The sequence below is a fragment of the Asparagus officinalis genome, chromosome 9 (assembly GCF_001876935.1).
Source record: "Asparagus officinalis chromosome 9, Aspof.V1, whole genome shotgun sequence".
NCBI lineage: Eukaryota > Viridiplantae > Streptophyta > Magnoliopsida > Asparagales > Asparagaceae > Asparagus > Asparagus officinalis.
The window spans coordinates 27,438,846-27,455,642 of record NC_033802.1 but is presented as its reverse complement, the minus strand read 5'-3'; positions in this window follow the sequence as shown (position 1 = coordinate 27,455,642).

Sequence of the window (16,797 nt, the reverse complement as noted above, 5' to 3'; positions counted from 1 at the left end):
TGAGCAAATGACAGGTTCCTCCTCCAAGAAGAAATCCAAGTCCAAAGGTAAGGGGAAATCTTATCGTGCCACTATAGCTATATCGAAGGAAAATGATGAAGGAATCCCTACATTCCTACCTTCCGATGATGAGTATGAAGCTTTTGCTACCAACGAAGAACTGTCATTTGCTATTGGAAGTGGAAACGAATATCGGTTCGACTATTCCAAGGTGACCGATCAGCCAGCTAAGTAGGGGGTGGTTACGACCACTCCAAATCCTTCTTAAGGAATTTCTCGGCAGTTGTCAACCTCTAAACAAAAGGAGACTACACCCAAGTAGATAGACAAAGAGCCCCAGCATCAAGAGGTTCAGAACCCGAAGCAGTCTCGATTCAATCATCCGATTGGAGGAGACAAACCGAAGAATTCGAACACTCAATACTGCTTCAATGTGATGGCCCAACTGACTAACATCCTAGTGAGGATAACTCTATACGAGTTATTGTGTCTATCTAAAGACACCAGAGAGGGCCTATAAGAAGCCCTGGCCGATTCTGATGTATTCCTTACCTAGATCAAACATTTCCCTGAAGAACCAGAGTCGTCAGCTTAACATTGTAACCTAGCGACCAAACAATTCCCGTGCGTCACTTTAACCAAGGAGGACATGCAAGTAAGGAATTTGAAGCACGATAGTCCATTATATTTCACCGGATACATTGGTTCTAGCGTTGTCAACAGGATCCAAGTCGATCCGAGTTCCGCTGTCAGCATCATGCTACTTCGATTGATGTACAATGTCAGAATCCCCGCCAGTAAGTTAGCTTTGATAGGCGCCATTATCTACGGATTTAACACCAATGGGTCCAAACCATTGGGTAAAATCCAGGTGAAGTGCCAACTTGGAGATCTAAAATCATAAGTCACATGTTACGTGATCGACGTAGAGACCTCCTATAACTTACTTTTGGGTCGACCCTAGATCCATGGTAACCCGATAGTTCCCTCTACCCTCCACTAATATCTCAAATATGTAGACACTAATAATGAGGTTACGACAGTGGTCATGGATAAGCAACCGTTTAAGGGATTGGAAAACTATTTTACCGATTCTCTTCTTTATGGTGTTGAGTCGACTTAACCATCGGCCTAAGGCACGAACAGCGAAGAAGAAGCTAACACCGAGGCTGGACTTGATTACAATGGAGGTTTTGTATTAAATAACATTGTACCCTTTGTAATCAGTCTTGACGGTGGAGAATCATCAGATGGCAGTTGTAATTGGCTTGCCGAAGAAATAATAAATGACGATTTAGAGTACTCACCTTCTCTTGATGAGCTAATGAAGGGATTATACGAAGATCCCGATTTACACATGCCGCTCATATCATCTTGCATGATAAAGAAGCATATCCAAGACTCGTTTTCTTGATGAGTTATTAAAGGGATTATACGATGATCCCGATTTACACATGCCGCTCCTATCATCTTGCGTGACAAAGAAGCATATCCAAGACTCGTTCAGGATGACCATTGTCATCCCTGCTAAGAAAAAGGGTCAGAAAGAGATAATCTATGGTAAAGGCGCGATGTCTCCAATGCCGGACCATTTTTCGAGAGATGATAACGATGATGAAAAACTTGGTCCTCACCTATCCAAATATAGTCCAAAAGCACGTAAACTCTTGAAGAAATGAGGATACAATCTTACACTTGGAGAAGGACTTTGCTTCGGTCGAGGTCCTTGAGTTCTGACTAAGGCTGCTTATGTCCTAAAAGAAAAACCTGATAATTATTACGCACACAAAAGGGGCCTAGGCTACGTCTCCTCATCTGATGACGAATGTTGCTGGAAAATTGGGGACCGACTGGCTAATCCAAGTAAGGATGGAGACTCATTTGATTCTTCAAATTGGGACTCCAACGTGAGCATCGGAGAGGTGTTCAAAGGGGTTTACGTCGAACATGGCCACAGTCGATCCCACCACAATGGATGTGAAAGGCTCTAGAGGGAGGGTGAATAGGGTTTATGGATAAATAATATGTAATTAAAAGATATTCCAATAAATCACACACAAAAATGAAATGCAATGACAATAAAAGAGAGTAGGGATAGAGATAGTTAGCCAATTGATGACACGCGGTATGTTCACGAGGTTCGGTCCGCTGACCTACGTCCTCGCTCCCCACTCTCGAGGAGAAATCCACTACACACTCGGTTTGGAAGCCGAAACTTTTTCTACACAATGATCTCCACCGAGATCTCTCAACCACACAGTCGATCTCCATGAGATCAAGCTCACAACAGTAACAATTTGAAGAAAAACTCTCTTTACAGTAGCCATATGGTAAGAGGAGAGATTGCAATTGAAGCTTGGGATGTGAACTTTGAAATAATGAAGAACAAGATTGAAAGTTGAAGCTCTTTGAAAACACCAACTTAAACACAAGAGATTTTCAATAAAAACTTGGGTCTGAAGTAGAGGGAAAGAAAACAACAGCCAAAACCTCAAAGAATCAGAAAAAATCCCCTTATAACTGGATTTCTGAATCTGTACAAAAATAGTTGTTACAGTGTTATGAGTCGACTTAGTACAGTTCATGAGTTGACTCATAAGTAGCCTTTACAGGCTAAAAACCAACTTATGGGTCAACTTGTAAAAATCATGAGTCGACTCAACAGAAACAAAACTTATTTTCTAGCACAGTTTGTGAGTCGACTTATGACAGGCATGAGCCGACTCAACCTGATGGGTCGACTCATGATGTTGTGAGTCGACTCATCAGAAACAAATTGAAAAATACATAGTAGTTTGTGAGTCGACTCAATACTATTCATGAGTCGACTCATAAACATGTACACAGAAAATTTCAACTTTGAACCTTGTTGAAAATATCAAATAAATTCTAAAAAATTGTGAAACTTTAGGAGTAGTTTATAAACATTTTGAAAAACTTGTTTGAAAAGGACTTTTGTAATCCATTGCAAATCAAGAAAGTGTTGGTGTTAGGGTTGTAAAGCTCTAACAATGCTTGGAAATGGTGTTTACTGATTGGTAATCCATACACGGTGGCGCGTACTGATACATACAACCCGCTGCGTTTCAATTCATTCTCCCAACGTCCGAGGACATAACTCGTCATGCGAGTCCACCACCTCTTAGGCGGCGAGTGAACCCAACCATAATACATGCACTCTCTCATAGGGAGTTTCCTCCTAGGTCTGGTGAGGTAGTTCCTCATTGTGTTTGCATCTATTATCACTTCATTTGGCGCTGCTGTATCAAGTCCCAGAATCCTTGGCTGAAGGCCATGAATATAGGAAAACCTATCTGAACCTGGGGTCTTATGTTGAGTAATAAATCCACAGTAGACACGCTTGTGATCATCTGTAAGATGCCAAGACATCTCTCGCCTAATAGCTTGCGCCTCTAAAAGTGCAAATGAATACTGGCGAGGAATGGAAGGAATGTATAAAGGACTTCCGCCATCATCATTCAGCTAACGCTCATCATCAAGAATCAACACATCTGGATCCTCAACATGATCCCCGAACAAGTAGTTCAGCTTCTTCAAAGCCTGAGTAGAGCTGGAGTCTTTAGCAAGGAGAGCATCTATGATCAACTGTCGTAAAGTATGCTGACCCCCTTCTCGTACTAGCTGAAGAACCTCCTTAGATCCAGCCATATCAAACTGAGGAGTCAATCCAATAAGCAGTTTATTAGCACTAGTAGCGAATGTTTCCCTGCTACAACCGCTCGTGGCATGAGGTGGGAACCTATCCATAGGAAATTCAAATGAAATAGATAATGCACAATTAGAAAATTGTTGCTAAAACTAGACAAGGAGTTAAAATCATCTAACAAATCGGCGAAATAGAGTCACTGCTTGGTCAATTGGCAAGATGATTTCAACTGTTTTACACGGGTGGGACAATGTACATTATCATGCAAATAACGTGATAATACAGCATGAAATCGCCCCCATATGCCTGAAGACGTGTATTGGTCAAGCAAAACACATCCTTTAAAGCGTTAATCCTTGTGAAGGAGGACTTCGGCTCTTTCCGAATGACTCGCCAAGGAGACAAATGAGGGTGCAAGATACAGATTATCAAATTCGCAAAAGTTATAAAAGCTCACCCCCGTACGAGAAAGCTACAGGAGCCTCCCTCTCACATTTTGTGAAAAGTCGAGCGATTTCTATGAAAACGCGGTCGTCGTGGAGACATGGCTAACCTGCAATGAAAATTAGCGGGTCAAGTACAATCATAAATTCAAAAACCCAAAATTCAAAAGGGAAATTATGAACTTTAACCAAAAATCCTACAAATAAAATGGTATTTTATGGTTGAAGTCTAATTAAACCTACGGGGTCCATACATGCAAACAATGGGTTAAATTTGCATTCAAAGCCCTCATGATCAACTTTTAGGCAAAATACCCAAAATACCCCTCATGCTCAAGGCCCAATGCTAGCCATGAGCACATTCTAAATTTGGCCATGATTGAAAGGGGAAAACTCATCACCCTCAACATCAAAATTTTGGCTACTTTTGCACATATCTCCCTTAAGAAAGTTTGGCCAATTTTGCACATAACCCCTTCCAAAATTTCGGCCATAAGCCTACATCCAACCTCCTCAAATTATCGGCCATGGGTATGCAACCCAAGCCCCCAAAATTTTGGGCACTTTTGCAATATAACCCCCTACAAATTTTGGCCATGGGTATGCAACCCATGTCCCCAAATTTTAGCCTCTTTTGCATTTAACCCCCTACAAATTTTGGCCATAATCTCAAGCTCCTCAAATGCAAGTTTCAAACTTTATCTTCATGCCAAAAAGCTACAAAATTTTGGCCATTTTTACATACCCTCTTTCAAGTTTCATTTTTTCCAATTCATGAAATAAAAAAGCCCTAATCTTGGCCTATAATTCATGAATCAAAATCAAACAAAAGCACAAGAGGCTAGGGAGAGGAGCTTACCCAAATCAAGAGCTTGAATCCAATGCCAAAAGCCCAAGTTTTGAACTTGAAAACCCTAGAGCTTGAAGGTGATTTTCGGCCAAGAACAAAAGTGGGGGAGATGAAGCTTCAAACCCTTTTATAACAAGAGTTCAAGAGTCCTTAAAGAGGAGATTAAGAGTTCTTAAAGAGGAGGATTTATGGGTTATGAAGAAGTGGGTTTTGGAGGAGGAGTTTTGAGGAACAGGATAAGAAAAACAAGAGGGAATTTAAAATTTGAGGGGAACACACAAAACCCTTCTGGCAAAAAACCCTAGGGCCAATCCTCTCTCTCTCTCTCCCCCCTCTAATTTCCCTCTACTCTCTCTCCCATATTCACACACACACACACACACACACTCTCTCTCTCTCTCTCTCCCCCTTTCCAAGGTCGAGACACGAGTCGTGTCTCGGGTTCAAAACAAGCCCCTACGTGTCCGGTGATGCCATTTTCCGCTCATATTTTTCCGTTATCGGCCATTTCGATAAAATTGACACCCGCATTAACTCCCAGGAGTATACGAGTATAAACTGGTCCTCCTAGCTCCAACGCCTTAAGAGTCTAAATTGTGTAGACTCTAGTTAACATATGAGTATTAACTGTATTTACACTAATCGGCGTGTGATGAGAGTCAATACCAGTCAACACATTGTGAAGAAGGTCAATGTCGGTAAACACGTTATGATGACGGTCAATGCCAATCAAAGCATAGTCGTAAGTTAATGTCGATTAACGTGTTGGGATGAAAGTCAATGCCGGTCAACTCATTATGATGATGGTCAATGCTGGTCAAAGCATAGCCGTAAGTAAATACCGGTCAACGCGTTGCAACTAAGGTCAATGCTAGTCAACGCATTATGATGAAAGTCAACGCTAGTCAAAGTGTAGCCGTAAGTCAATGCCGATCAACACATTGCGATGAAGGTCAATGCGTTAACAAAGTATTTCAACTGTATTTCAGATATGAATTCCCAATGAAGATAGTCAGTTCAAGCGTTGAGTCTGTTGAATATCATATCTCCATGATAGTATTTTGATGATAACAATTTATACAATGTGTGTTATACAAATGCACTAACTCTTATATGCAGCTTTGAATATCAAAATATGAACAAGTGCAAGTTGAGATTCAAGGCATTATGAAGTGAAGAAGATGAAGAACATATGAGATAATGTATTTTATATTTTCTTTACTTAGAATTATTGTACAAGCCTTGATCACTTACACACACACACATAAATATTAGAACACACTAACACAGGCTTAGTGTGTTGGTTAACTATAGAAATCCCCTATGTTAACCATTAGAGTTATAGTTAAAAATTGGAGTGTCAAAACATTTAATTTATATCATTTTCTAACTTTTAGTAGTCGACTAATTAGAATAGTAGTCGACTACTCATGTTTATGTCTTAAATATATGTTTCTGTAAATTTACAGTAAAGTTGACTAATATGAATAATAGTCGACTACTCAAGTTTATGACAGAAACATAAGTTTCTGTTATTTTACAGTATAGTCGACTAATTGACATTATAGTCGACTACTGAAGGAAAAATTCATTTTCTAAGTTTCTGTCAAATTACAGTATAGTCGACTAATGAACTTTATAGTCGACTACTGAGAAATTTTCTGAATACACAGAGTTTGTTTAAACTCAGTGTAGTCGACTAATCAATCTTGTAGTCGACTATAGATACAGTTTTTTCAGAATTTAAAGTTTGAATATATGATTGTTTATAGCCGTTTTTAAACGTTTTTAAAGTTCAAAAACTTGTCTTTTCAAGGGCTATAAATATGTTATTTATTCAGAAAAAATGTAGAGACTTACATACCCATAAGCTTTGATCTTTGTGCAATTTTTTCAAGTGAAAAAATATTCAGATTTTGAGAAAAAGAAAAGTTTCTGAAATTACCTTTGAACATCATTCAAATACTTATTGTTTAGGCAATTTACAGAAGTGAGAATCATTCCTAAGCCACTACTACACTACACTACAAATCAAGGCTTATAGGAATTGAAATTGTTGCTTCAAAAGTTCTCTCGAGTTGTGAGAGGTGTTAATCTCTTGGTTTAGAGATTGGTGTGCAAATTGGCAAGGTGTTTGTCAATTGGTGTTGCAATTTGTAGGGACTTGCAAATTGGTCAGGTTTGCTTTTGATTTTGTACGTTTATTCAAAATCATAGTGAAAACTCTCAAGCGGGATTTGCTTGGGGACTGGATGTACACCGGATTGGTGGAACTAGTATAAAACTTTGTGTTTGTGATTGTGAATTTCTGAGATTGCTATTTTTCTTTACAATTTATAATCTACTTTGCATAAATTTTAAAAGAATACTATTCACCCCCCTCTAGTGTTCTAGTGTATCTATTTCAGATCCTACATTTGGTATCAGAGCAAGCTGAAAGATGGCATCGTCAAATACTTCACAATTCAAAGAAGGTCACTCTACAAATCGTCCACCAATGTTGATGGATTGAACTACAACTATTGGAAGTGCCGAATGAAGATTTACCTTCAATCAATTGGCTAAGAACTTTGGAACGTTGTGGAAACGAAATATGAGAAGCCAACAACTCCATTTTCAGAATGGACTACTTCACAAAGAAATAATGCAAATTTAGATTCAAAAGCAATGAATGCATTATTTTGTGCACTTGACAAGAATGAGTTCCATAGGGTGTCAACGGCCACATCTGCATACGATATTTGGCATACACTTGAGGTAACTCATGAAGGTACAAATAAAGTTAAAGAATCTAAAATTTCTGTTCTTGTGCACAGATTTGAATTGTTCAAGATGAAGGAAAATAAGACTATTGGAGAAATGTTCACAAGATTCACCGACATCACAAATTCTCTCATTGGTCTTGGAAAAACATATACACAAGTGGAGATGATAAGAAAAATACTTCGATCACTTACTCCACAATGGAAAAAGAAAGTTACCGTAATCAAAGAAGCTAATGATTTGTCAACTCTTACGGTTGAAAATCTTATCGGAAATCTAATGGCATATGAAGTTCAAATTAAAGATAGAAAGAATGATGAAGAAACAAAGAACAAGAAAGTACTTGCATTTAATACTATTTCCGATAAAGAAGATTCAGATGATGATGAAGAAATGGGCATGTTTGCACGAAAATTTCGGAAATTTATAAAACGAGGTAATTTTAAATCTAAGAGTTCAATTTCAAATAACCCTCTTTGTTTTAAGTGTAATAAACCAGGTCATATGAAGAAAGATTGTCCAATGTTGAAGAATAAGTAAAAATCAAGTTATTTCAACAACTTCAACAACATTCAAAATAACAAGAAAATGAAGGCAATGGCAGTCACTTGGGATGATAATGATGAGTCATCTTCAGATGAAGAAATTGAAGAAAAGGAAAGTGCTCACATGTGTTTTATGGCACAAGATGAAGTAAGTGACAATGAAGAACTTTTAGATGCTTTCAATAAATTATATGAAACTTTTGTGAGATTAAAGACTTCACATAATTTTCTTAAAGGTGAAAATAAAAGATTACTTGAAGAAATTCCTGATTTAAATTCTTCTACTTTTTCTAATTCTCAAGTAATTGAATTGAAAGAAGAAAATTATTCTTTGCTTAAAGAAAATGAATGTTTATCTAATGAGAATATTTATTTAAAATCAGAATGTAATGATTTAAAAATTCGCATTAATAGTTTAGATAAAGATATTTCTTCTTTTAAATCAAAATATGAGGATATATGTTTGAATGTAAGCAAATTCAATAAAGGTAAAGAAAATCTTAATAATATACTTTCTTTTCAAAAAGAATCACAAAAGACAAAAGGATTAGGTTTTCAAATTAATAAAAATAAATCAAAGAAAACAATTTTTGTAAAACCTTCTTGTGATTTGTATGAATATAGAAATGAAAATTTGTGTAAAAAGAAATCAAAATTCTTTTCTATTTGGGTTCCAAAAGAATTATCTTCTTTACATAAGAATTTTTATATTTCTGATTTTATTAAAAATATTTGTTTATCAACTAACTATTTAGGCAAATCAAACTCTTCATGGGTTTGGTTTCCTAAAGGCTAATTTAAAGGACCCAACATAGTATGGGTACCAAAATGTAAATGTTTATTATTTCAGGTACCCAAGAAAGATAGGTGGATTTTGGATAGTGGTTGCTCCAAACATATGACTGGAAACATACAATTATTGTCATCTTTTCAAAACAATGATGGTGGTACCGTTACTTTTGGAGATAACAACAAAGGAAAAGTCATCGTATTGGATCTGTCGGTAATCCAAACAAACCTATTATTGATAATGTTCAATTAGTTGATGGTCTTAAACATAATTTACTTAGTATTAGTCAACTTTGTGATAAATGTTTTAAAATTGTTTTTGAAAAAAAATCTTGCTTAATTTATGATATTGATTTAATTACTATTATTTTTAAAGCCATAGAAAGAATAACATATATGTTTTATCTATGAAAAATATTTCAAATAAACATTGTCTTATTGCATCATCTAATGATTCTATTTTATGGCATAAACGTTTTGGACATGTTAACTTTAAACACATTTCTATGATTTTTAAAAATGATTCAGTAAATGGTTTACCTAAGATGTCTTTTAAAAAATAATTTTTGTGATGCATGTCAACAAGGAAAAATGCACAAATCTTCTTTCAAATCTAAAAATATAATATCTACAAGTAGACCATTAGAATTAATTCACATAGATCTTTTTGGTCCATCTAGAGTAGCATCTTTAAATGGAAGTAGATATGCATTTGTTCTTGTTGATGATTATTCTAGATTCACATGGGTAATTTTTCTTAAACATAAAAATGATGCTTTTAATGAGTTTTCTATATTTTGTAAAAGAATTCAAAATAAAAAATCTACTTCTATTATTTCTATACGTAGTGATCATGGAGGTGAATTTGAAAATGAATTATTTGCAAATTTTTGTGATAAACATGGTATATCACATACTTTTTCTTTTCCTCATGTTGCTCCACAAAATGGAGTTGTAGAAAGGAAAAAAAATAGAACTTTACAAGAATGTGCTAGAACCATGTTGTGTGATAGTAATTTACCAAAATATTTTTGGGCAGAAGCTGTATTAACAGCTTGTTATGTATTAAACAGAGTTTTATTAAGACATATTTTAAAGAAAACCTCTTATGAATTGTTTTATAACAAGATTCCTAAAGTATCTTACTTTAAAGTTTTTGGTTGTAAATGTTTTATTTTAAACACAAAGGATAACTTAGATAAATTTGATTCTAAATCTGATGAAGGAATTTTTGTTGGATATTCTAATCACAGTAAAGCATATAGAATATATAACAAAATAACACTAGTTATTGAAGAATCTTTACATGTTTCATTTGATGAAAATTTTTCAAAATCACCTATTATTTTAAACAATGATGATGATATAATTGATACTATTCATGATACTCCAATGATAGATATTACAAAAGATGATAATTTACAAAATGATTTACCTAAAGATTTTGTAGAAGTTAAAAATAATCCACATGATTTAGTTATTGGAAATATTTCTGATAAAGTAACTACTAGATCTCCGGCTTGGGTTCTTCGAACGTCGAAGCAGGCGGTCGTGGGGTGGCTGGAGATAGTTGGGCTCTTGTCGGGCTACAGATCTGGGTAAGGTGGTGGCTCGGAGCGGAGGTCCTGGAGGTCGGCGAGTTGGGCTTGACGGAGCTTGGTGGCAGAGCTTGAAGGAGCTTGTGGCGGTCTGAGGGGCTAAAGAGGAGGCTGTGCAAGAGCTCGGCGAAGGGGGGGCGTTCGGGTGGAGGCTAGCGCAGAAATAGCTGGGCCAAAGGGGTGGTGAAGGGCGGGCGGCCTGCTCCGCAATTGGTTGGCCAGAGGCGGTGGAAGATGGGCGCACTCAATCGGCTGAGTGCCTGAGGAGGAGAGAAGCGCTGGGGTTCGGAAGGTGAGCGTCGGCACGCAGCTAGGTCAGGGTCGGTGTTTTTGGTGGCTATTGGTAGGCGGTGTGGAGAGGAAGTGGCTGTGAGGGTGAAATGGCAACGGGCGGTGGTGTTTGGTCGGAGAGAGAAGAGAGACCAGGCAGGGAAGAGAAAGAGTATATATATATTATATATATATATATATATATAATATATATATATATAAGGTAGTATATATATATGAGGTATATATATATATATATATATATATATAGTAATATATACTAGTATAAGGATTATGGTATGGCTTTGTCATAGGGAGGATTCCTCCTATATGACGCCGTCTAAAATGCACATGAGGAGCAACATTTATGAAATGCATGCGCCTCGCCGTTAAACTTGATCTACATATTACTAAACCCAACCACCAAGTTTGGGGGGATATTCCCGTCGTCGTTGTGATAAGCGTCCTGGCTCGATCCACTCGTGATCACATCTGTTAACGGTTTCGAATGAATAGAACTTTTCACAATGGCTCGATGGAAGGTTAAACGACAGAGAACGGATTCACCCAAAAACTTGGTGTGTTGGGGTTCTTAGGCCGAGGAGTATGTAGATCAAGTTCAACGGAGCGGATCATCCATAATGTTACTGTAATGTGCATTCTGTGACCGTTTTTTTTCGATGGTCTGTCATAAAAGAGGAATGCTCCTGCTCGCTATGACAAGGATACCCATTAATCTGCTCTCTCTCCTCTCTCTCTCGTCCTCTCTCCTCTCTATATATAATATATATTCTATTAGGATATATATAATATATATATATATATATATACCTAAATAATATATACTATAAGTATATAGTAATATAGAGTACTAATATTATAATTATATTAAAGTTTTAGGGTTAGGGTTTAGGTTTTTAACTAAAAAAAATAATTACGGGTACTTAAAATTAAAAATATTACAGAAAAATTATCTACAAATAAAAATGTACATGTTGTGCTAATACAACAGTTAGTACGAAATAGTCGAAATATACCCATATTGTATAATTAAAAGAGAATAATTAATAATAAAAATATTTTTACTTAAATTTAAAATCAAATAATTATGGGACAATTACGTACATAGTAAAACGTACTAGTTATACTAATATGACAGATAATATGTAATAATAGAAATAATATAATAAATTATACCAAAAACACATAATTAATAATACATATATTATATGAAATAATTTATAATAATATTAATAATATAATATATTATTAAAAATAATACGTAATAGTACTGATAATACAACAAATTAATTCCAAAAAATTTTATCACACAAAATAAATTTATAAATATCAAAATCATTTAAATAAATATATAATCAGATCTTTAAATCATAGAAAATTGTAGAAAATCAAGAAAAATACAAATACTCTTTTAAAAATAATAATTAAATATTTTAAAATATCAAAAATTATTTTAACTAGTATCAAAATTTATGGTCCTTACATTCTATGCCCCTTAAAATAAATTCCGTCTTCGGAATTAAAAAAACCCAAGGATAGAGATATGGAACGAGAGTGGGTACTCACAAATCGACGAGACAAGAAACAATGTGAAGCTCCAGTGTCAAAGAGTGATAAGACAACAACGGAAGAAACAAGAACCTTATCTAGTGTAGAAGGAAAATACATCTAAGCTAGCACTCATAAACAAATCATATCATAATATCATAAGGCAATGCGAAGTAAGGAAGTTCATATTCAAATAAAACTAAGATTGAACTATTCTTACCGGTGATAACTTGGTTGTTCATCTCTGCTTCCACGGCTAACATCATAAACACCTGTCGCTACGGTTGCTGCTCTTGTGCTTCTCGATAAACCTGCTGCTATAGAGGAAGAGGCCTTGCTCGAGGATAAGGTCCGTGCTGAGCTGGTGCTACTAGGGCAGGTTAAGGTGGAGCTGGAAGAGCTGCTCGAACTGGAGGTGGGGATAAGGGGGCCTGCTGTCGCTGTGGACAGTCTCCACTGATATGGTCAGGGGATCCACAGTTGTAGCACAGATGATGACGCCTGCGACACTCCTGCTCGGTATGCCCAGGGTATCTATAATAAGAACACCTCATCGAAGACTGGCTATGAGACTACACTCCAGGACGCTGATAAGGGTGAGCCTGATGAAATAGCTGACGATGAGAATTCTGCTGCTTCTATGGGGCCTACTACTGCTATCTCGGAGAAGGACGCTCGACAGTCCTAGCTGGAACTACTAGTGCACTGCTCCGAATCACATGTGGGTCTTCAGGTTCCTTTTGCATGCTCTTAATCTCACATGCTGCATCCAGTACTGCATCGTGAGTCGCAAGTGCTCTACTAGCCAAAGCAAACCTGATATACTTATTCAGGCCCTTTTGAAACGGATGCCTCCTAATGGTAGGGTCTGTAACCAGAAGAGGAGCATATCGACTCAAAGAAGAAAACTCGGCCTTGTACTCATCAACTAATCGACCTCCCTGCTTGAGCTCAACAAATCTACGTAGGAGTTCGTCCCAAGCTAACTGAGGAAAATACTTCCTATTGAAGTGCTCTATGAACGTCTCCCACAGGATTGGCCTCTCAAGGTGGGTCTTCTCAGTTGCCCACCATATCCGAGCATTGTTAGTGAGCTAAATATCCATGAGATCCACCCATTCAGCAGGGGCAATACGGGTCACCGTGAGGATAGTCTCAGTGACCTTCAAGAACTCTTCTGCTGCTAAGGGTCCTTCAGCACCAGAGAAGGAAGGCGGTCGCATGTACCGGAACTCCCAAACACTAGACTCTGGACGAGGGGGTGGTGGTGCTGAGGCTCCTGCTGCAACTGCTATGTCAGGTACTGCTGATTCGTGACTAATCCCTGAATCATAGCCAGAAGTTGGCTCGGGTCCACTTCGGGCTGCAAGGCACTGCTACTAGACAGGTTACTAAAACCACGAGTACCCACCATGGTTCTGAAGGAAAACGAGGATCAAAGAACTAGGGTTAAAATCAAAACAATATATTAGAAAATAGGAGCTAAAACGTAGTTATTAAGATAATAGTATAAGAACTTAATTGTAATCTGACGGATGAAATATGACATGTATCTAAATTGTCTACTATATTCTTACTTGTGAGGACTCAAGACCGTGACCTGTATGGGCCACCACTAAAACGTGTCACGCCCCGCTTCCCAAAATACCAGGGAAATCAGAACGTGAACAAGCCCGTGACGTATTAGATTGAGAAGAAATGTACACTGTCATTTTTTTTTCTTTTCTTCTCAATCCAATATGCTAAGCATCAAATACATGAATCTCAATCATAATTCCCCGATCACAATAGCAAGAATATAAAGACAATTCATAATAAGAAATAAACATATCATCCATGGTAAATCATCCTAGACATAAAAATATGGGTCAAACATACCCTTATTACAAAACGGTTCAACTAGGAATAAAAATACATAGTTCATAATGAAAGAAAGTACAACTAAAAATATGGAAATCCATTATCAAACTAAGGAAAAATATGATAAAGAGTTCTAATTCTCCACAACTACTATAGAAAAAAACTACTACGCTTCAGCTTGATCTTCTACTCCATCTGCAAGGAACTTCTACTACGAATCCTCTAGTTCCTGTACGATTCCGAGCTGAGCCCGTCCATCTCCTAAATCTGACGTACATCAAAGAAAACAGGTGTACGTCAGCATGCATGGCACACGGCAAGATCCTACAAAGAGAATAGGAACGGTCGAATGACCAATGCAATAACAATAATAATAAATAGAAACATGCAGCTGGAATACTAACAAGCTAGATGCAATTCATCACTAGAGTATAACGATCAGAAAAATCTATAATCATCCGAGTAATAAGGATATACCACTAGATGGAATTAATACTTAAAAATCTACAACTCGAGACGTAGTAAGTCAAGCGAAATAATCCAAACAAGGAAACCCTCATGTATATACAATATGTCTCAATTTGTTGATAATTAAATATTAATCCTGATCTAGGTGTGAAAGAAATATTACTAGTCCACATCTCACAAGAACCCATAAACATTCAAATAACAAGGTCATGTAGCTAACCATCCTATAACAGGTCACTAGGCTACATCTCATATAGAGTCGAAGCTCATATTCTCGAATAATCGGTTATTCACAAATCATCTATGCGCAACGTTTCACTGCCCCCCTCAGACCCACCCCAGTGCTACACAGGAATTTCACTTGTGCGAGCCTAGAAATAATCAACAATCATAATATCACTACTCCTCAGACCCACCCCAGCGCTACACAAGAATATCGCTGGTGCGAGCCTGGAATAATCAACAATCACAATATCACTGCTTCTCAGACCCTACCCCAGCGCTACACAGGAATATCACTGGTGAGAGCCTGGAATAATCAACAATCACAATATCACTGCTCCTCAGACCCACCCCAGCTGCAAGGGAATATCGCTGGTGCGAGCCTGAAAGTAATCAACAATCACATCCGATCACCTGAACCAAGAATTCCCATCCCAACTCTCCTCATTTTCTAAGTCAATAATCATAATCCCTATTAAACTCGGTTCACCACCTAAACTCAGTCAACACACTCACATATGTCACTAAGTCTGTTCATGACGCACAATGCAACTAAGTCATGAACTGCTAAGGTTCTCAACACATCAAAGATAATGAATAATAACACGGCATGTTGAACAAGATTAAACAAGTTTATGAAGCATGAATAAGAACTATAATGAAACATAAAATGCATGAACATTCTACTACAGCATAAATGCATACATAAGGAGACTTCATTATTATCTTACTATTGGATGTCCAAACTTCTCATGCAAGTTATCTGTACTTATGTATTCTCTAATATAATATTGCGGTAAAAAGAAAACTAGAATCCAATGTTGTTTTGCACATGAAATGTCACGCTCTACAACGATCAGTCATACTATCATAAATAATAATATTCTTTTTCCAAAATTATTCTTTAAAACTATTTCTCATTATAACTAATTTAAATAAAATATTTATGTAATATATATATTAATTCCTTTCTACATGGAAAGTAATATTTTTCTATTTTATAAATTTCCCTTAATTAATTTCTTTTCTATAAAAATTCCACAAATTCTAATTTTAACAAATAACTTGTCATTTCGTGTCCGTAATTTCTTAAAAATATGATTAACAACATTATTAATCTAATTTTCACCATGCACTCGCAATCATTATTCCACGCAGATATTCACAATGCATATAAACAATAATAATAATTTAACTACATGTAATAATCATATTAACAACAATATTAACCACAAAATAATTTATCTACATCTAATCATCATAATAACACGATATTAACCATTAATTTAGAAACAAGGTAAATGTGAGATCTTGCCTCGGTGTATTCGTCGAACGTGTCGACGTCGACGATGCGAGCCTACGGCGGGGCGGTTGACGACGAGCGACGAGGGGGTGCTACAAAGCGGTGCGGGGGGTTGGGTCTCCGCGGGGGTTGGAATCTGAAGGTACTCAACGATGAGGAGATTGAGGAGAGCAGGGCGCCGACTGTAGGGGGTAGTGGCTCGGTGAGGTGCAGCGGGTTGCGAGCGGGGCACGTTACTTAACGGCTTTAGGTTGTTTGACGTCGGAGTAGGCGTGCTCGTGGGTGGGTTGGAGATGCGGGCTGTTGTTTGGGCTGCGATCTGACAAGGGTGGCTTGGAACGAAGGTCCTGGAGGTCAGCAAGGTCGGGCTCGACGGAGCTTGTGGGGAGCTTGAAGGAGGTCGTGGCGGTTGAGGGACTCGGAGGAGGCTGGCGGCAAAGAGCTTGGGAA